The sequence below is a fragment of the Nomia melanderi genome, chromosome 9 (genome assembly GCF_051020985.1).
Source record: "Nomia melanderi isolate GNS246 chromosome 9, iyNomMela1, whole genome shotgun sequence".
Taxonomy (NCBI): Eukaryota; Metazoa; Arthropoda; class Insecta; order Hymenoptera; family Halictidae; genus Nomia; species Nomia melanderi.
This window is the reverse complement of record NC_135007.1, coordinates 13,173,683-13,195,464: the sequence shown is the minus strand read 5'-3', so window position 1 is coordinate 13,195,464 and position 21,782 is coordinate 13,173,683. Positions and strand designations below refer to the sequence as shown.

The 21,782-nt window shown below is 44.1% G+C and overlaps 1 protein-coding gene and 1 pseudogene across 10 annotated transcripts in view; one reads left to right on the top strand and one right to left on the bottom strand.

Annotated features, from left to right (window-relative positions):
• LOC116427257 (uncharacterized) overlaps positions 1-21,782 on the bottom strand; it is a 93,857-nt gene that overhangs the window by 30,648 nt on the left and 41,427 nt on the right. The gene's annotated exons all lie outside the window — the stretch shown is intronic.
• The window catches only part of LOC116427250 (mitochondrial pyruvate carrier 1 pseudogene), an 80,669-nt pseudogene that overhangs the window by 36,717 nt on the left and 22,170 nt on the right, over positions 1-21,782 (top strand). The window lies entirely within an intron of this gene.

Here is a 21,782-nt window from a genome sequence, read left to right as displayed (position 1 = left end):
AACCTAGTGCTAATGATTAATAACAGAAAAGTAATATTTCATTTAAAAGATGTAACACTTAGATCTTTCGAATTCAGTTTGGAATCTTCGTCGAGTCTGACACGATATTGTAGGTGAGGGGTTAACCCTTTGACTCTCAGTCACCTCGATTTGACACAGTAAAACTATAAAATCTGATATGTAATGTTTAACTTTGTACAATGACCGGATACACGAAATATTGGAACAAAATAGCTTTGGTCCTCAATGCACGCGTGATTTCCCTTTGAGTTGGTCTCAAAGAATATCGTCTTCGTCTTGTCGAAAAACGTTAAATATCTCTAGTGAGAAACTCCCGAGTGAAAGGGTTAATAGTTCGAGTGTTCTTGGAAGATTTGTAAGTTCCCGACTGGTGTATCGTCTTTAGTCTCGTCGAAGGAATTCTTTGGTATCGACGAAGAGATGGCACGATGAAATCGTTAGCATTCGGTTGAAACAAAGCTCACTGCGGAAATTAAGACACCCTTCTATCTCCCATCAACTCAAGCGACACATCTACACAACTCCAAACTAAAACAACCCCACCGAATCCCATCAGATCAACGAACGTCCACTTCCGAAGCGAACGAAGCCTACAAATCCATGGAGCAGTGATCATTCCCGATTCGCATTCGTCGGAAGGCTCCTTCGCTGCTGGCGCTGATCCCTCGGTGCATCTCCGTTTAAGAAAACAACGAGAAGGGAGAAGAATCTTGGAAGTCCGACTAGTCGAGATTTGACGCGTGGACAATGGCCGTTGCATCCCCGACGGGGGCGGCGGCGAAGGGAGAAGACGGAAGCGAAGGAGAAACGAAGAGAAAGGGAGGCGAGGGGTTCGAGCGAGGGCTGAAAATTGCGGAGGGTGGGTTTATACGCCGGCTGGCGGGGTAGGGGCGGCTGCGCAAGCGCCCCCAGGAAAGTGGCGGCATAAGCGTCCGCACGGGAGAAAACTACCCTCGAGGCTGGCTGGGCCCAGCCGCGGGAGGAAGACGGAAGATCGGGGAAACGACTGGCGAGAGGGAAAGGAAACAGAAAGAAGGGGCTCGGCGGGGATGTAAATGCCCCCGTGATGTATCGGATCGATGCGGCAGCATCCAGACACCCCCTCCTGCTTACTACGCGACCTAAAAACGTTCTCCGGCGGAACAGCGATGAATTACGAGTGTCCTTTTCCTTTCATCGTAATTCCGCCGCCGGACGATTCTCTTCGGCTCGCTCGAACTTTGCTCAACCCTTCGAGAGGTGACCGTCGGTTGTCAGTTGATTCTATACGGTGGAATTAGGAAGTTCGATGTTTAACCCTTTGCGGTTCGTGCTCTTGGTTTCTCGCTTTGAGGTTCACGTCGACGTTAGTTTATTTAACCCTCTGTAGGCTCGTGTAACTTTGAAGTCGCATGTCAGTATATTGGAATCTTGCTGGTTTATTTCATTTTGCACTCAAAGTGGCGAATAAAATTAAGAAATCGGTTAACTTTAAGTTTTATGCGCTCAGGCGTGAAAGTTTAACGTCATTGTAACTTGAAAGTTACCAAATATACTCGTTTGATGAAATTATTGAAACTATTGAGTACGTTGGTAATTCGTATTCATATGTGGATATTTATTAATTTTGTACTGCATAGATTTTGTTACAATAATGAACAAAAATTCGGCCCATAGAGGGTTAATTACAGCTTGATATGACGCTCTATTTATTTAAGAATATTTGGGAGTCGTTGGAATGTTACCTTTAAATGGTACAATTGTGATACAAACAAATATAGAAAAAATTGTTAACCCTTCAGGTTGTTTTGTAATCTATCAGCAACTGCAACTAATTTTTATGGTATTCCGAGCGAAAATGAGAAATGCTATAAGATTTCTTCGATCTTTTATTTCCTTTTTTAGTACAAAATTTGGATGTGTGGAAAATCTAATAATTTTAGGGTAGTTTTAAGATTCATTGAAATATTTAATATTCTAACTGGTGCAGTATTGGAGCCTACAGAGTTCAAAGGGTTAAAACAGGTAGAGGTTGCATTAAAATAGAATGTCGAGTCCTCTGACACTTTCGGTAGAAATAGTGTTAATGTGGAATATTCGAATGAAATGGTTTTGTTTCTTGATTTCTATAGGGTTTTTAATTCGTTTTAGAGACGTCGTGAATATTGGAGGATGCTTCTGGTGAAAAATTCATGGATGCAAAGAATTAACGTGTTTTGTATCAACATCATATATTTACGAAGACACTTGATGTCTTCTGTAAATTATATTTACACGTGTTGTTCAACCCTTTGCACTCGACAATATTTTCATTCAAAACATTCATTACTTTCTAACTAAATATTAACGATATTTTTCACAACTAACACAATCGATTATCTTCTATAAATTAAGAGACAGAACTATTTTACTTCGACATTTAATGTATTACATTACACAACGTTTAACATTGAATTGAAAATTTTATAAGTTTGCTGCGCATCAGGTGCAAAGGGTTAATATTATCACATCTGTTACGAATAGGTTGACTTCAGTATACAGGGTATTCCCAAAGATCACAACAAAGAATTCGTGATCGAACCTTCAATTCTACTGTCGACATAAAACAATTACATTTCCTAATTTATCTATATTGACTGAAACTTCATAAGGGATGAAAAGCAAGGTTGCAACGCTGCTCGTAAATTAGAATTCACGTGACCGTGTACAGCCGATGCACAGGTTTCGCGATAGAAGAAAAGGGAAATAGTGGTTTCGCTTTTCGGTGAAACTGTCGCGAGAGGACACACACTGGGAGAAACAATTAGAATGATTTCCCGAGGCCGGTGCGAGCGAGATCTTCGCGCAACGATAACGTTGACGTTAAGCGTAATAAAGCAGCGGTAATTGCCGACGCAAAGTTATGGCTGCGCCTACTCATTAGCACCCGACGAGGCTACTGCCTTAATTAGTAAACCAAAGGAGGGCCCCGAAGCGCGCGTTCCGTATAAAAGTCTCGCTTAATGGACGTCCGCGATACTATTTAACAGATGAATTTTCATATGACCGGCGCGTAAGACGTCCACGCACACGCGGAACCCGTCGCTAGGACAGTGTCCGTCGGGATTGAAACGTCTGACGGATTCGACCGACGTTATTAACACTAGGAACGCGTCAAATTCAAGTACATTGGATTTTAGAAATATTATTTTGTAAATATTTACGCCGATTTTGATTGATGCGATCACGCATAAATAAACGAGCATCAATTGTTTTAGAAATAATAGAATGAAGTGTACAATAAATGCTCGTGAACCTATTGTTAACACTAGAACTACCAGTCAAAATGATGATTTTCTTGTTTAGCAATTATTGACATCTTCGAAGCATTGAATATTCGAACTGATTTTGAAAATAAATAGTTTCAGTACTATAATGAATGTCCGAAGAAACTGAAAATTTATTGTTAGAATTTTTATGGGGATTGCATATTAATCGTATTAAATACTCGGTAGTTCCAGTGTTAACGATTTCCGAAAAATCCCAGCGAAAACCTACATTCCAAAGCTATAATTAATATTCCCATCGATATAAAGTAAAGAAAATTGAATAAGAAGTATTTATAATAAACATTTAACGAGGAGAGAACTATACGTATCGTATAATCCATTATCATGTGATTATCATATCACAATATCATCGAATCGCGATATCTGCCCGCACAATAGCCTGATCCATCTAACGAAATGGTTCACGATTTCATTTCCTCAATTAAGTAACAAAGTATCTCGACGTTTTTACATTTCCTACGGCCATTATACTGATGTATGCAAAGATCCGTATTTCCTCCCGGCATAAAGCAGCTTACAAATTTTCCATCAACACCAGCAGGTGCAAAGGAAACGATATATATTCGTCGGCGTCGGGTTTTTCGACGGAAAGTTGCGGTTCCATTCAGAAAAGGCACTCCACCGGGGTTGATTCGACCGGCTTATCGTCGATCGCCGGGCAAACGGCTCGCGGGAAATGAAAAGAGAGCACGCGCACGGAAAAATTCTCTCCGCCGTTCGTAATTATAGCCGGCGGGATCGTGTGATTTAGATTCGCCCGTCTAATCGGACCGGTACGTGGAACGATAATTAATGCCGTTCCCCTGGACGGTTTGATAAAGTTCGCGACGATGATGTGTTCATCGTGCGCGAGGAAATTAAAATAAGAAAACAACGGGAGAGAAAAAGGGAGATCCCCGGCGAGGGGCTCGAGACGAGAGAAGAGGGGGAGAGAGAGAAGCGGGAGAGTCGCGCGAGCGTGACCGCGATCACAGAGAAAAATGGGATTGATCGCTGAAACGAGAAGCCCGTGGCGAATTAATAAGCCTCCATATTATTTTTCAATCGCTCGCCGAGCTAAACGAAAATTCCCGAGATTCCCACCACACCTAGCGAGATAATAAACCATTAAAATGAAAATATTCGCGCGCCTCGGTCTGAACGCATTGCGAACAGCGAACGCTAATTGGCGTCTCTCGGCCGGCAGGCATCGGTAACCGCAGATATCGATCGAAAATACAAATGATAACGAGTATTATACGATTACTTTGTTAGTGAATTTGAACAAAACACTCTGTTTAGCGAAACAATTACGTTCCCGCGAATCGGCGGACGCCGTCGGCGGTGCGCTCGTCGCTCCAATGAACGCGCGTAAAATTTCCCCGCGACGTTTTATGCGCAATAAAGGAGCCTTAATAGTTGAAAATACCTTGGACGCTGCGGGAAACAGTGTTAATCGGTTAATTTACAGAGCGACCTGAAAAGGGAGTGACTAAAATGTCGCAAGAAGTAAACGGTGACAAGTATACTCGTTACGACGGAGAATCCCGTCGTTTCTTCGTAATGAGTATACTTGTCATAACAGAGTCTTGCTATTAGTTCGTGACGAGTATACTCGTCAAAACTAACTAGCTAGTTAAGACGTCAAAGGGGACGTCCGAGCGGTGGACGGGAAAAACGCGGCGGAGTCGCGAGCCTAGGTGGGAGCGCACACGTGCGCGTTAATAGAACATGCTCGCTTTACACGTATGACAGTGCCGGCGTCTTTTCGGTTTCCCGGAAAAAAAGGGGAAAGAGAGCACGGGGAACAAGTTGCTGGCAAGCAACAGCGCGGCCATCGTCGCCTTTCCCGCAATTCCCGGGCAACTTCGCTGCCAGACGCGTCGCCTCGAAATGTATCTATCCGTAAACTCGGCCGGAACGTACGTGTACGCCGCGGATATGTACTGGCAGCGATCGTGGCGGTCGGAAAAGGTGGCGGGAACGAAAGGGAAGATGCCGGGGTGAAAGGGGAAGGAAGGAAGTCGACGCGAACGAGGAAATCTCGCGGCTGACCGACGAACTTTTCCCTCGGCGAGACCCGCCGCGCTGTCCTCTCACACCTTGAACGTCGTTATCAACGATCGTCGGGGATGCCTCGGGTAGGACACTTTCTCTGCACACTGTGCGAGGCTGATAGTATTCATATACTCGTTGGTAAAAAGATTGGACGATGTGTAGTGGTGCTAATTTTTGAAAATTCAGTTGAATGGAGATGCTTTTAGAGCTGCCTGTCAGCTTTTAGCGAACGGTAGACTGATGTTTTGGAGGTAATCAATTCCACATTGCTATTTTTCGTTTATCAATGTTAAATATATAATATATATACTTACTAATATTAGAAAAAACAGGAACTACGAACATTCATTGTATGATTAATTCAATATTACAAAGAAAGCGCTCAATTTCAATAATTTTCGAACCTGTATGAAGTCCCCCAGAAAACCCAAATATCGATTACCTCGGTTCATATCGAACCATATACCGATAAACAACGGAACATTCAATCACTGAGCAACAAAACTGCCACTCAATCGTACCAAAAAACTTTCTAAAAATCCCTCCTCCCAATATTCCTTTCGACCACAGCCTACCAGTAAACACTAGAGACACGTAACCGCCCAGTTTTTTTTCTCCAACGGCGAAGCCGGGAGTAGTTAACGCGTCTTAACAACCGGTGCATCGATGAGTTACGACAATGCCATATTCCACGCTCGAAAAAGAACGGCAACGCGCGCGTCCCGTAAAGCGGAAACGAAAATCGTGGCGCGGAAAAGCAGCACGCGCTGCTCTAGAGATACCTGTCTACCACGCCGGCGAGCCGTCTATCTTTGCTCGTGCGAGTGTTTCTACGTACATATGAATGTGTATGTGTGCGCGCGTGTGTGTCGAACCGCGCGTCAGTTCGGGCGGTCGTTCATTACGAAATCGCGCGATTTCATTTAATATCCATGCACGTAGGCGCTCACGCGCGCGCGTTCACTCGCGTCCGCCTACGAGCATCAATTACGACTTCGCGGCCGTGTAAAATTGCTGCGAAAAATCGCGGGTGAAACGACGTGTTCATCGAGGAGGAGGCGGCCGCTCGCCTCCCAAGGAAACCAGGCCGACGGTAATTTTATCTCTGCCGTTCCCCTTATCTTCGACGGGCCTAGCGCGGCGGATCTGTGCTGACCGTGACGCCGCCGACTAGCCGGCGCGCTGGGGAGCAATCCGAATTCAGGCCCATGCGTTTCCGGGAATGAATAAAAAGATGATGCATGCTCGCAAAATCTTATTTCATGAATGGCTCAGCCGCGAGAGTTCAGTGGTCAGATTTAATGAGATTGCATGTGTATCTTTCACCTTGTGCAACGGTGGATTGTTAATTGCTCGATTTAATTGCGAACATTCGGTAAACGAAGCTGTTCGAGAATTAACTTGAGTATGGAATATTTATGTGGATGATGAGGAAAGTAGACAATATTTGATTCGAGCGAATATTTTAATTAAATTATTGTTTTATTGTGTTCTTTGATTGAGAGTATTCATTTTGCGTATGGGAAGCAGATGTTATTGGGACGACGTTTATCGTCGTTTCTGATTTGAACAGTTCTGTATTTTTTAGATAATATGGCGTGCTCTTTATTGTTATTGATCGTTTCTCCAGCCGTTATTCTTGAAGTGTTGAAGTTCTATAAGAAATATGAAGAATGGGGTGCGTTGCGATGGGAGGCTTCAAGGGGGTATTGTGCTTTAAAGGCTCACCATTGGCTGCGCGAACCCTCTCACTTTGCATACGTCCGCGCATGAGCACCGAGAACCCCTTCGAAGGGTGAATTTCACCCTTCCGAATGTTAAAAACTCCATTTCAAAGATGAAGCCTGCCATCTCCCGCCAAGATGGCGATAAAATCACTTCACAGTCCTCGTAAACCCTTCTTACACAATTCAACGCCATAATTTCTCAAATATTTTCTATATCTTACATAAAACATCCCCTTTGCAACTATCATCGCTAAAATAATCTCTATATTCATCATTACTGCTACCTATTAGTCAATAATATACAAAATACTCTCTATAATCAATTACAACCTAACAAAGTATCTTAAATCATCTTTCTCAAAAAAATAAAAATTCCCTTACGTCTTCGTTCAAATTTCCCACTTAACTAAAATTACATTTTCAATTATTCTCTACATTTTCTCCAGTACATTGCACGAATGGATTTATACAGCTTCAAAGATGAATGATATAGACGTTTATTTAAACGATGACAATTTATATATATTTTTCGTTGTCAACACAACTCCTTTTTTTTCGCGTTTATTCAAAACAACGCATACACGCACGCTACACCCATACATATGCACGCACATCCATGAGGTTTACATCAATATTAAACCACACGTCTACAATAATTTGCATTATTCTATTCATAGTTTCCAGACGCCAGCGAATCCACCCCAAGAAACAATTCCTCCGGCGAGGCCGCTTCTTAGGGGTAAGAATACGTCCGTTATTTTCCTGGGCCGAGTATCCGGCGTCCGAGAGCGGCGTTAATTCCATGCGGCGCTTGATTGCCTTTGCCATTGTTGCCATAGTTACCATGCCAGAGAAAGCCACGGCCGTGTCGGGGAAAATAGCGAGGACGGCACGCGGGGGTGAGCCGACGGGTGGTTAATGAAGCCAAATCCGTTTACGATGAATGCTGCGGGAGAAAGAAAGGGACGGCCGGGTTCGTTAGACGGCTCGCGTCCGGTCGACGACGCGTTTCTCTTGTCGAGGGAAATGTTTGCTTAAAGATTTTCTCGAATCTCGACCACCCTCTGCGGCTCTAACGAAATTTATGGCCGACCGATATACTCGCCGATGCGTTTGTCCCTTGGACAATCGAATGAGCAAGTATACTTTCCATCGTGACACGATATTTCCATCGTATCACACGAAGGAATTTTAATTAACAGCATTCGGTTCACAATTTTACAACTGGTTTTGCTAGTTTTCTTAGTTTCAATTTTCTACTTCGAACGTATCGATGATTAAATATTCGACTCTCAGTGACCACGTAATTAAGTGTACTGAAATTTTAGGGTCTCACATCTAATATTAATCATTTGCACTCGGAGATTTTGGTTGGAAATGTTTTAACATTTCCTGGTGAAACGAAGACGATATTTTGTGAAACTCGAAGAGAAATTGCAGTACATTGAGGAGCAGAGCTATTTTATTTCGATATTTTTCAAATTGAAAATTATTAATCTATATTTCTAGATATAATAAATTAAATATATAAATTATACTCTTGGATTTTTTATAGGGGAACCTTAACACTAGAACTACCGAGCATTTAATACGATTACTATGTGATCGCCATGAAAATTATAACAATAGATTATTTTCAGTTTCTTCAGACATTCATTGCAGTATTCAAATGGAACTATTTATTTTCAAGATCATTTCAAATATTCAATACTTTTAACCCCTTGTCCTACAACGAGACTCGGGGTGAAGATTTTCAACATGATTCAACAAATATATATATTACTCAGTTCATTCGAGTTCAAAGTAAACATTATTCCTCCAATCATTTATTGCACTTAAAAGGAAATATAGGCATATGCTTAGAATTTTTCTCTTTTTCTAAGAAATTATTAATGCCAAAGTAGCATCGATCAGAGTTGAAAAATCATAGGCCAGTCATTAATAATTGCGAAACAGACAAATCGAAACCAGTCATTTTGACTGGTACGATAGTTCTAGTGTTAAAAAGTCAATTGAACTGCTCGATAATTTATGTTAAAATCCTCAGCAAACAGCCGTAAAAAAAATCCCAAGGAAACTCAGGATTCACAGAACAAATGCAAAACCACAGAATCGTTCCATCGTCGAGAAGGGATGAAGCACCCCCTGTCGAGGAGCCACGAGCACGGTCCGTCGATCTGCGGTCGGCGGGGGGCGGTTTCGGTAACCGGAAGATCGCGTGCCGCAATTTTCGCTCGCGGCGAACACGCGCGCGCGCGCGCGGGCGCGAGTGAGCGAGCGGCCGGCCGCGATAAATTATCATTAGCACGACACCGTGTAACGATTACTATTATTCCAGGCGTTTTAAAATGATTATCGTTATCCGCGCGGATCTTCGCGGTGGGGCGTCTTCCTGCGAGACTCGTTAAGATATAGAACGCGCTCTCGAGCCTAACGCTGGACGCCGGGGGATCCCGCCGGGTTCCTTTATCTTTAGTGGCCGCTTTTAACGCGTATCGGACGTGTACCTCGCGCACTTAAAGTCCCGCGTACCGCGGAAACGCGTGATAACGCGGCGGCCGGGGGCGAGGCGGGGGGCAGACGCGGAGGCAGGATACGCCGCGTAATTATCGTGTCCTGTCGCCCCAGGCGCGCCTAACCGAGCTCGCGCCTATAAATCCACGTTTCGCGAGGGAATACGCTTTTCGGCAAAAACTCGAAGAGGGATCGCCGGTTTTTTCCGCCGCTGATGATACCGCGCGCTGAAGTGAGAATAGGCTCGCGTGAACCTGATGTCCCGAGGTGTCGTGGCGTTTTATTCTCCTCTCCGTCGCCCGTTATGGTAATGCTCTTGGATTATACGAATTTCGGGATGATTGCTAACCGTTTGCACTTGGAAGTTTTTCAATGGAAATATTCAACACTTTCTGACGAGATATAGGCGATAGTTTGAAACTAATTTAACGATAATTCATAGATAAATTAAGCAACATAGGTGTTCCGTTTAAATATTTCACGTAGCAGTGCAAAGTTCCATTTGAAATGTTAAATATTCAACGTGAATTCGTGAAAGAATTGACCCTTTGCACTCGAAAGTTTTTCATTAGAAATATTTTAACTTCCGATGAGATAGAGAGGATTTGTGGAGCTAACTCGAGACACACTTACATTGAGCGACAAAGCTACTTTGTTTGAATATTTCTCAAATTGACGCATTGTACGAAGTTTAATATTAAGTATCAAATTTTATAGTTTTATTGTATAAAATCAATTGGTGAGAGTCGCATCTCGAGCGCAGAGGGTTAAATTTATGAAGAAAATTCGATTCGGGGAAGGACAATGATTCCTGTACACGCGGAAATCCATGTACAGCCGGCAGAAAGAATACAGTATCGATCCCAGAGTGTTTTGCCTCTTGATATATCGCCATGTTTTATGGCTAACACTTTTCCACCCGCGGATCCACGGGTATATCGTTTTCCAGGCGCGCTCGAGGCTCGTCTCAATCAGAGAGAGGGACTCGCCGCCACCCGCGGTGTGATTGGTGGTAGCGATAGATCATTTTTTAAGTCCTGTTGCCTGCTCCCTCCCGATAAGGGCGCGGCGAAGCCATCCAACCCTCGCGTTTCCTCCCTTCTCTCGTTCTCTCTGTTCTATTCTAACTTCATTCCAGGGTTGGCTCGAGGGACGGGCTTCTTTATGAAGTTTAAACACGCGTCATTGGCCATTGAACTAACCCCAACGAGTTTTGCATACGGGGCGCGCATGTGCGCGCAACCCTTTTCAAGGAAGGGTGGCTCTTTCTTCCCCCCTTCAGGTTTAAAATGCCTGGCCGCCTTTTTATTGGCTCGCGATCCCTTCGGACGAGTCGGTGCTTTTCATTGGTGGAAGTGGAAAGATTGGGGGAGTTTTTGTTGAACCCCTATCACTGTTCGTGTGATTTGCTTCTTTTTTTGAGGATGGTTGTTTAGGAATATGTGAGTAGAGTTAGAGATGTAGGGAAGTGTTACAGTTACGGTAGAAATGGAAGATGTAACGTTTCCATTAGATACACGTGTTCGTATTTCCATCTGTTAAAATCTGCAATAATTAAAGCAAGATTTATAATACCCGGCACAGCCATGTTTAACGAATACTTGACTAGTTAATGTCACTTTAATTTTCAACCCTCATCAAGATCTGAAGTCCACAAAGCGTTTCTCCAGCTCCAACTCACAGCTCAACCCCGAAACCATCAAACCTTCGACACTCAGTAGCTCAAAACTCTTCACACAGCATTTAATTATCCAGCGTAATTAGCAAATCATTGTATATCTAAATCATCCACCATCCAACCATCTCAAATAATTCGTATAGAAAACGCCATGAGAAAAACTGAACACTAATCGATAAACATTTCCTAGCCAACGTTCCTAACCATCGAGCGATCTCCCAACAGTACACGGAGTCGAATTGATCTAGCATTTAATCATCTAGCGACAGTAATTAGCAAATCACTGTACATCTAAATCATCCACCATCCAACCATCTCAAACAATTCATATCATAAACGCCCTGAGAAAAGCCGAACACTAACCGATCAGACATTTCCCAACCATCGAGCGATCTCCCAACAGTACACGGGGTCGAACTAAAACGGGAAGCGTCGCGGAATCGATCGAGGCCGGCCGGAGGCGGCGTTATTACTCATTCCCGGCGATCGATGAACGGCCATCCGATAGTATCGCCGATAACCGGGTCACTTTGTATGTGACAGAAACTGACGTAACTACGTGCCAGCCGGAAGATTAAGCAAGCGATGAAACGGGAGCGCGGCTTCTGGAGCGTTGTTATAGACATTCCGGGTATTGTGCGGCCAAACCTCCCCCCGCGCCCCTCTCCTCTCGCCGCTCCAGCCCGGCGAAGGTAGCAGGGTGCTCGGGGGCGTCCATTTCTTCGTTCTTTTAATCTTACTTTTCCCGCAAACGGGCAGCCAGGCGTTAATTCAACGGCATTGATTGCCACACGAAACCCACCCCCCAGTTCGCTTCCACCGGCGTACGGGGGTGGAAACCCCTCGGCCGTCCGCCGGCAACCCTCCCCCCGAGATCCACCCTTCTCTCCGCCGTCTTTGACCCTACTGGCTCGTTTCCTCGGCTACGTTCCTTTCTTTCTTCCTACACCCCCCTCCGCGACCCTCGCCGCCGCCGCCGCTGCGGGAATGATTATTTCTTGAGCGTAACCGTCCCGGCTAACGTGTTCGCGAGAGCTCAGTAAAATTAAACGCTCGATAAATGGAGTCGCTGGAGGGAAGTTTGTCGAAGGAAGTCGATTTCTGTTTTATTCCGCCGCTTCCAGAGTATTGTATTGTCCGATCGTAGTTTTGGGATCGGAGGAACAGGGATATTGAATTTTCATTGAAATTCGGGACTTGGCGAGTCGTTCAATCTCGTTTTTAACAGTAGGTTTACGGAACGCGTCAAATCGACGCATATTGGATTTTAGAAATATTACTTTGTAAATGTTTACGATTTTGATTGATGCGATCACATTGACTACCCCAATACTATCGAATCTCCAGCTTCCACAATCTAAATAAACGAGCATCAATTCTTTTAGGAATAATAGAATGAAGTGTACAATAAATGCCCATAAACCTTGTTTGAAGGGAATTTAGTATAGTTATCGATTTCAAGCTCGAGTTCAGTATTATTTCTAATATATTCTATTCTTTGTGAACATTGTTAGCGCAGAAACTTTTCAATTTCAAATATTCTAATTCACTACAACCCTCTGTTGACCAACATCCTATCCGACAAAAACACAAAATTCCCCTCACCAGAAGGGAACAAGCAGAAAGGTTAAGAGGATAGCAAAGGGTTGCCATTTCGGATAAATATCGCTCGTGCCTTTCCCGCAATCGCGGCGTCGATATTTCACGGCGGAAGGAATCGCGTCCGTCGCGTCCGTCGATGAAGGAAAGGATCCCCGGTTAGGCGAGGCACGAGGTTCCTCCGTTCGATGCAAACGATCGAGATAAATGGTCCAAAGGGTGTGGACCACTGGACGGTCGGAGAGAATCCTCGGGATTCGAGGCAGAGACAAAGAATAAGGTGCAGCGGCGGCGGGGCGGGTGGGGGGAGGGTGAGAACGAGGCGAAACGAGGGATCGAGTGCGGGGGTCAATCTATAATAAAGCCCGCGTTATCTCGAGCGGGTAGCGTGAACGGAGCGGAGGCCCTCGTAAAAAGAGAGGGAGGATGCTGCTTAAGAACGGATTACGAGAATGAAATCGGTCGACGAACGCTTAACCCTCGACGGAATCGCGTCGGATCCTGCCTCGCGCTTTTATCTCGCCGCTCGAACTGTTTTGATTAGGATGGCGACGGGTCGGAGCTTCGTCCGTCCGATTTTCGCGCGAGAATTAGAGTCCCGAGGAAAAGGAATATTCGGGAGCTCTGTGGTTCGTGTGTTTGGGAATTCTCTATGAGCGAGTGTCTGTCTTTTTTGTGTTTAGATTTAATTTGATTTTATTTGTTAGGGACGAGTGATTGTTAAGATGGGAATGAGAATGGAGGAAGGGAGGAGATAGGATAAATTGATGTTAACTCAGTCACCACCTGGTTTGATGAAGTAGAATTATAAAAGTTGGTATTTAATATTGAACTGTGTATAATGCAGCCGTCTGTGAAATATGGAGAGGAAAAAGCTTTGTACGGTGTACTAATCTGTATAATTTCGTCGCGAAAAAAAATTCCGTTTCCTACAATGCGATTGATGTTCGGGAAATGTATTATCTTCTAAATTGTATATCCGCGAGGCGGCCGAGACAGGTGAAAATACGAAGGGCGTCGCAGGTAACGAGTTAATTTTCTGATGGCCCCTTCACGCTCAGAGGGAGAACGTTTCACGTGCTCCGCTGGCTTTATAAGCGGGCTTATATCGCGGCTCATTAGGCAAATGGGCTTTAAAGTGGCCGATAAAAATCACCCTTGCACGACGCTCACCCCTGCGCCGCGGGCATTAGCATAAAGGGTTAGTCGCGGCCCCCTCGCCGCTGTTCTTATGAATTACAATGCGTTTCACGGCCGCTGGCTCCGGTAACAGGTAAACAGGCGATTCCGAGAGCAGACGTAATGGTACGTCAGGTGTGAGAGCGCGCGTACCCTTTCTGAACGGGGGCTGAACGTACTTCGCGGAAATGGAACTGAAATTGAGAAATTAATAATTATGCTGACGTTGAGACATAATTGGCATACGTTCACTTCCTTGTGAGCGGCTTCGATGAAATGGGATTTTCTCAGTCGACGTTCGCGTTAACGCGTTGACTGCCAAGAGAGTTTTAAGTGTTTTGGTTTTGGTAGTATGGTAATTTCATGACAAAGGCGAATGGTAGTAGAAAGAATGTTCAATGATTTGGTATCGTACTGGTATTACGCTGTTATTTAAATATTCGTGCTACTGCATATATTTATTATTAATATCAATTTTCTTTGTGCTCGTTCTGAAGCAGTTTGGGAGCTCCGGTCATCGGTGACCACAGCAGTCAACGTGTTAAAGAAAATTTTATATATAAGTATATATTTATATTAATTTTATACATATAGTTTTATATATTTTATGTATAAGTAGTTTGAAGAAATTTAATTCCGTTTGTAATAAAGTAGAATGAAGAGAATTTCCCGTAAAAATTTACTATTTTCCTGAAGAAATTTGATCATTTGTATTTCATCATTCGAGATTTATAACGCAGCGAAGCGGAAGGAACGCATATCAAATTGGACTGGAATGATCACATTATCGAATTCAACTAAGATTTTCGGAAGGCGCACGGAACACCGATTCCCAGAGTATTAACGCATTCATTTTACCTTCCATTGTATTTTTTTCTCGTGCACGCTCTCCCCCGGGTTGTCCGCGACTTCCAGTGCTATTGTACTGAATTACCAATTGCCAACAACTGCGCTCAATCGCTCGGAATAATGATGACCGGGGCCCGGGGAAAAGGGTCAGCACGTACGAATCATTCGTCACGACGCCGAAGAAAATAATTCATTTCCTGCCTTTTTCACGGTGCCCGGTCCTAGCCACCGACGTCGATCGAATTAATTCGCCGCGTCGATTTATTTTCGTATCTCCCGCCACACCACCCACGCAACGGCGCCCACTGAATTCATCCAGAATTTCATCCCTCCGAATTTTCCTCAATTTCCCTCCCTCATTAAAAACTAGTCCTACAACGAGTGAGACTCGTGGTGAAGATTTTTAACATGATTGAACAGATATATATATTACTCAGTGCATTCGTTGTAGATATTAACCCTTTGAACTCTGTAGACTCCAGTATTGCAGCAGTTATAATATTAAATATTTTAATGAATCTTAAAACTACCCTAAAATTATTCGATTTTCCACACATCCGAATTTTCCACTGAGAAGGAAAATAACAGATCGAATAAATGTTATAACATTTCTCATTGTAAAAATACTATAAAAATTAGTTGCAGTTGCTGATAAATTACGAAACAACCTGAAGTACTAAGGATTAAAGTTGAGTATTATTAAAGTAAAATTTGCATGACAACTGGTATTGTGGATACAACAAATTCTGATTACTTGATTTATATTTATATTCAAGCTTTAGACAAGCATTCATATGATAATTTACATTTAGTTCTCTATTTGATAGTAACAATGTTAGTACCAATTAATATCTACTTTTCCATCGTTGCGAACTATACGAAAGTCCAGTGCTGAACTCTGAAAACTAAAAGTAAAATTCTTCACCTCCGCAACCACAATAAATCGAAGTTCAACGTATTCTCAAATATCAATGGAACCGTTTCCGAGCTCGACGGAGTAATTTATACAAACGCAATGCCCCTAACCGTTCATTAAAACAAGACGCAGTATGTTAAAAGGAATAACGTCCGAAGAAAACTGTCCGCCATAAAATGAGTTGCAGCCGCTGCAGACGGTTTTCCAGCGACTTCCGCGGAAAGTTCGCGCGCGGAGCTTTATTACTCGTAACCGGCAGTAAACCCTCCGCCGTAAATGTCCGTCAGCGATGGTTTCGGCGGCTGGGGCCCGTACGAGGAAAAGTTTTCGCGGAAAATGCAAAATCATAGGGATAATTTGGCGCGCGGCGCGGCTGCGGAACTGCGGGAAGAAACGGCCGGGGCGGCGCGATCCTCGCAAATCATTCCCGTAAATCGAGAAAGTTCGCGCGGCCGGCGTCGTATATTCTCGCAAGCCCCTATAGAAATACGTGGGCCGGTGTAAAGCTCGTCATGCGTCCTGAATAAACGAGCGCGGGAGCTCCGCGATGAAACTACGGGGGCCAAGATTGCGAAACTCCCGGCGAAACTCTCGTGAACATAATTTTCTGTATTGTTTGCGGCCCGGACCGATCGGCCATTACGGATTCCCGGGTGAAACGCGCCGGAAGGAAGAGGAAGAAGCGCTCCTTACGCGCGACGCGACGCGACGCGACGCGGCGACCGAACTTTAATGACCGACAAGATGGCCGGCTCTCACGGAACGAATTTCCTGGTGTCGATTCCTCGCGATGCTGCCGATCATATAGGTTCTCCAGCTTTTACGATCGGAACGATGCGCAGAACAATTCTTCATGAAGTTCAGTTGTATTCAGAGACTAGAAAAGTATGTTTGACGAATAGTCTGCGTTAGATCTCGGGATAACTTACGGTTTTCTTAGTTTCAGTCGTTAACCATCTAGTTTCATAGATATTTTCACCTAAGCTTATCTTTTTGCATTCACCAGTAATGAAATAACATCTTGACAGTTATAGTAATACAAAATTATAGATCAAACAAGTCCTTTGACTATAGTTTCTACACTAGAAGCTACTTCTACGCTACACTCTAGCTACAACGTACTTTCTACACTCAGATCAATCACTTGGGAAAGATGGAATCTTTGATCGAATCAACTAATCATCATCACTTTGTAATACTCTGTATATTCATCAACTATTCATCAATACTTCAAAATCTTCAAAATCTTCATTATCCTCCGAGTATTCCTTAAACGCGCAGTGTATTAGCAACAGAATCTGTCGGACTCAATAATGGCATTATATTAAGAACTGCCCCTCCAACGAACTGCTACTCGGAGTTACAAGTGTCTCTCTTTCCCCGGACGGCATTGACACCGAGACACCGGTGTCAGCGTCGAGTTTCGCCAAAAGCCGGGGATCGGATCAGCGGCGCGAAAGAGGGTGCCGGGAAACGGCGAACCGAGGCGAGAGGGTGGCTCGGACTGCTGGCGAACGCTGATAACGCGAGCCTGTCGGCTGTTATGTCCTGAGAGAGTCCCGTTTTCGGTGGAAACCGCGCGTGGGGGTGGAGGGAGCCGGTCGGTGGGAGGGTGGGGGCAGTTTAATTAAAAGAAACCTTCTCGTCCGGCGCCGAGAGAACGCTCGAACTCCGGAGTTAGCTCCGGGGGTGCGGACCTTTATGACGGATCCCGTGGACCCCCAGCTCCCGGCATACATCTGCGCCCGCGAGATAGGCCTAATGGCCCGTCCAGATTATTAAGCAATGCGGAATTACTCGGCCTGTTAGCGACCATTACCGCGCGCACCCTGATCGCACATTGATCGCGCGATTTCGCCTCGTGCCGTGATCGCAACCACTGGGGCTTAGGGGGTGTCCTTTGACACGTGCTCCTTGGGCAATTCTTTCTTCTTAGAGTTCAGTGGGTCTTTGGTATTCTTCGACGATCTGGTAGATTGATTGTGGATGCGGTTGGCATTAGGAGTTTCTATGGTTTGTAATAATCAATTGGAATTATAGTTCTCAAAGGATCAAGCTATAGTGAGGATATAAAGAACAAGATGATTTAGAATTCTCTGTTGTCTATAGATTCTATATTATCTGTATTTAGAATTCTATCTATTTAGAATTGTCCGTTGTCTATAGATTCTATATTATCTGTATTTAGAATTCTATCTACTTAGAATTGTTTATTGTCTGTAGATTATATATTATCTCTATTTAGAATTCTATCTATTTAGAATTGTCTGTTGTCTATAGATTCTATATTATCTCAGCTCAGCAGTTAACCCTTTACGATCGGCACATTTTTCTGGTGACAGTAACTAGTCGAAGCAAATATATTTAAATATTTATATTTAAATTTAATTTTAATATTATTACTAATAAATACTATTACTATTAATAAATACTATTATTATTAATAAATATTAATATTTAAATATTAAAAATATATATCAATATATAGATATTAAAAGTTTGTCGAAGTTAATGCGTTTTCTTTATACTGTAAAGAATAACGAATAACCTCTCGATGTAAAGTAACTGTACTCAGGAAAAAGAACATGCCGCCATTGCGGCACCGATCGCAAAGCGTTAAGCTACAAACGTTCCAGTCGTATCTAAAACGGATCAAGACGATTTATCATTTAGAACTCGTCGCCGAGGCCTGCAGCGAATCGGCAGTCCAGCGAGTTTCACCGATACAGTCGTTCGCCCCGGACGACGGACTCGCGGCAATTCCGCGGTCGTTACAGTTACAGTCCGGGCGACGGTAGCGCGAGGAAATAAAAGGAGAGATGAAAAAAGGAATGAACAAAGGGAGAGGGAGACGTCCGGGCATAGATGAAGGAAGAAGTTACGGGCCCGGGTGTCACGTTGGACGCTCGTAACATCCGCGGCCGCCCTCGCCGCGACGGACAGGTACCCCGGCCGCCATTGTCCTTCGCCATCCCCGGCAAAATTACTTATAATATCTGTCAGCGAACAGACACGGCCGGTAGCGCTGTTACCGTCGCGCTACAATCCCTCGGAGAAATGCCCTCTTTATTATCTATCAGAAGCAATCTACCGAACACTTTCCTCCGCTCCCCGCCGCACCCCACCCCCGCCGCGAGCCTTTCGGAGCGTCCTGCCTCCGTCGTCTTCTCGCAACTTCCACCGATGCCGCGCCGAGCTTACGAGACTAATTCCTCGACACGCGTCTTCTGCCTTCAGCTCGCTGCCGGGAGATAATGACGAGGATAGTCCGATGCTCCTTTGTTAGGCTTCCGTTCGGATAGGATGGTGGATTAATTTAGAGGATGCACGTGGAAACGAAATTCTGAGTTGACTGAAAGGACTTTTGTATTCGATACGAGTTTGAGGAGAACCGTTGGCAAGTTAGTTGGCAAGTTGCTGATGTGTGATCGATTGAAATTTATTCTAGTTTTCTATGGACGCTGCGAGCTTGCGAAAGTTGACCTTCAATTCCCGATGATTCGGATCTGGTGTCTGAATTCAGGATTTTATTACTAACCTCTGTCCACAATAAGACAACAACGAGTATTATCTCTAATTCTCTCCCGGAATCCGGGAGAATCCCCAATTATCGACACGAGTGTGCATTAACGGAATCCTCATCTTCCAATCCGAATCCGCAGTGAATCCTCCGACACCAAAAGCCGGTGGCCAACGATTCGGCGACGAGTCAGGTGCCACGGAACAGCCCAGCCTAATTCGCTGGCTAAAGACCAGTCGATTCAACGATTCGAACGGTAGCCGGTTCGAATAAACAATTGTTAGTCAGGTAACAAACGGCTCCTCTATCCGGCGTTCCCCTTAATTGATCCGTTTGACGACGCTCGCCAGCCGAGCCAGGGATTCCATTAAAAAAGACGAAACAAAGGAGAAGAAGAAGAAGAAGGAGAAGAAGAAGAAGAAGAAGAAGAAGAAGAAATGGGGACGCTTCTCTATAGTTTAGCCCCGGCGCGCAAGCGTTTTCTATGGGGGCGATTCACAGAACGCTGGCAGAAATTTGAACGCACGATCGGAGGAGAGCCGGGGATTCGGTTGACGGGTTTTTCAAGTCCGAGGCTGGAAACGCCTCGACGTATAAACCGGGGCCCGGCTAATTTAGACCGACTGTTCCGTGAAATTACCGGCCCCCTCGCCGGGTAATGAGAGGGTGGACGGGGAGGGTATCCAACCCTTGGACACCGGCCCGGCTAATCACCGGCGCTCGTTAGCGAATTGAATGCGCCTCGGAGTCGTATCCGATCCGATCCGCGCCGGACGGAAAGTCAAAGAGTCTGCTTTTCACCTTGAACGGCGGGAGAATCTCATCGGTCGCTGAAAAATTTCGCGCGGCCTCCTGTGTCCCTTTCTCGCCTCGCTTCGACCTGTCAACGCGTTTTTACTCTCCGTCGATGCGATTTTGGGGGAAATTCGAGACTAAGTTCTTGGATGCTACTGAGACTTTGAGAGTTGCTTGTTTGGATCTAAGCTTCGAAGAGAATTCTAATAACTATGGGTATTGTCTTGATTATTCATTGCTCGATCATTCTTTTCTGGAATTGTGAGATCGACATGTTCCAACGCTTATTTCAGTGACGGTCTCCTCAATATCTTCAATACAATAAATCTGAAGAAAATATGAGAAACGTGAAACTGAAACGAGTCATTGAGTTCCTAAATATAAGTAGTTTGTCGTTTCTAGTGACAATATCTATAGGATTAATTTTATTTTCATTGAAATGTAGGATCATGGTCAAATATGTGACGCGAACATGTTAAGTGCTTCAATATTGAATGACGTGTTTTTAGAATGAAATACGAGAAGCTAGATGAACTTATTTAATAAAATGATGATCTTGAAATACTGCACAGTGATGTTTTCTCGTCGATATTGTAATAAAATATGAGTAGTTGTGAAGTTCAATGCAAATTGTATATTTCAATGATACAAATAAATTATTCAGGAACAAAATAGAAGAGAAGGAATAGCAAGAAATGGTAACGCAGATGAAAGAATAAAATATGAGTAATTAAGTCCAATGTAAATTTTAGATTTCAATGATACAAATAAATTATTCAGGAACAAAGTAGAAGATAAATAGCAAGAAATGGCAACTGGAAGGTGAAAGAATAAAATGAGTAATTATGAAGTCCAATGCAAATTTTAGATTTCAATGATACAAATAAATTATTCAGGAACAAAGTAGAAGATAAATAGCAAGAAATGGCAACGCAGATGAAAGAATAAAATATGAGTAATTATGAAGTCCAATGCAAATTGTAGATTTCAATGATACAAATAAATTATTCAGGAACAAAGTAGACGAGAAGAAATAGCAAGAAATGGTAACTGGCAGATGAAAGAAGGTCTCGAAGACGTGGAAGATTCTGTAGGTCCATGGGAAACGTTATGGCGGAGCAGATCGAGCCGCGGGGACGCGAGGATTGCCGGCGACTTAATGGACACCCTATATTTGCTCATTAACGGACCCTCTGTCGCGAATCCCGAGCACTTCCACAAACTCTCTCGACGGAGTAGCGGCAGCAGGAGGATGAGGACGCACAAAAGAACGGTCGGACGCGGCTCCGGGGTAGAAATCGAAGGATGAAGGAACCGGGGGAGGAGGGAGAGGGACGGGGCCCCTCATTACGAGTTTTGCGAGAGGAAAAGCGATATGCCGCGCCTCCAGACTGGAGAAGTACACTTTCGCCCGACGGATGGACCGTGGATTCGCTGCCGGATGAAGATTCTTTCTTCTTCTTTTTTTTGTTTCACTCGAACGTTTAACGCCTCGAGTTTCGTCTGAAGTTTTATCGACAGGAAATTCATCTTAAGGATTATGCTCTGGACAGTTAACCCTTTGCACTCGGAAGTATTTCGTTAGCGGTACTTAACGTTCTCTAACTAGACAAAGACGATGGTTTTCTTTTAACACTAG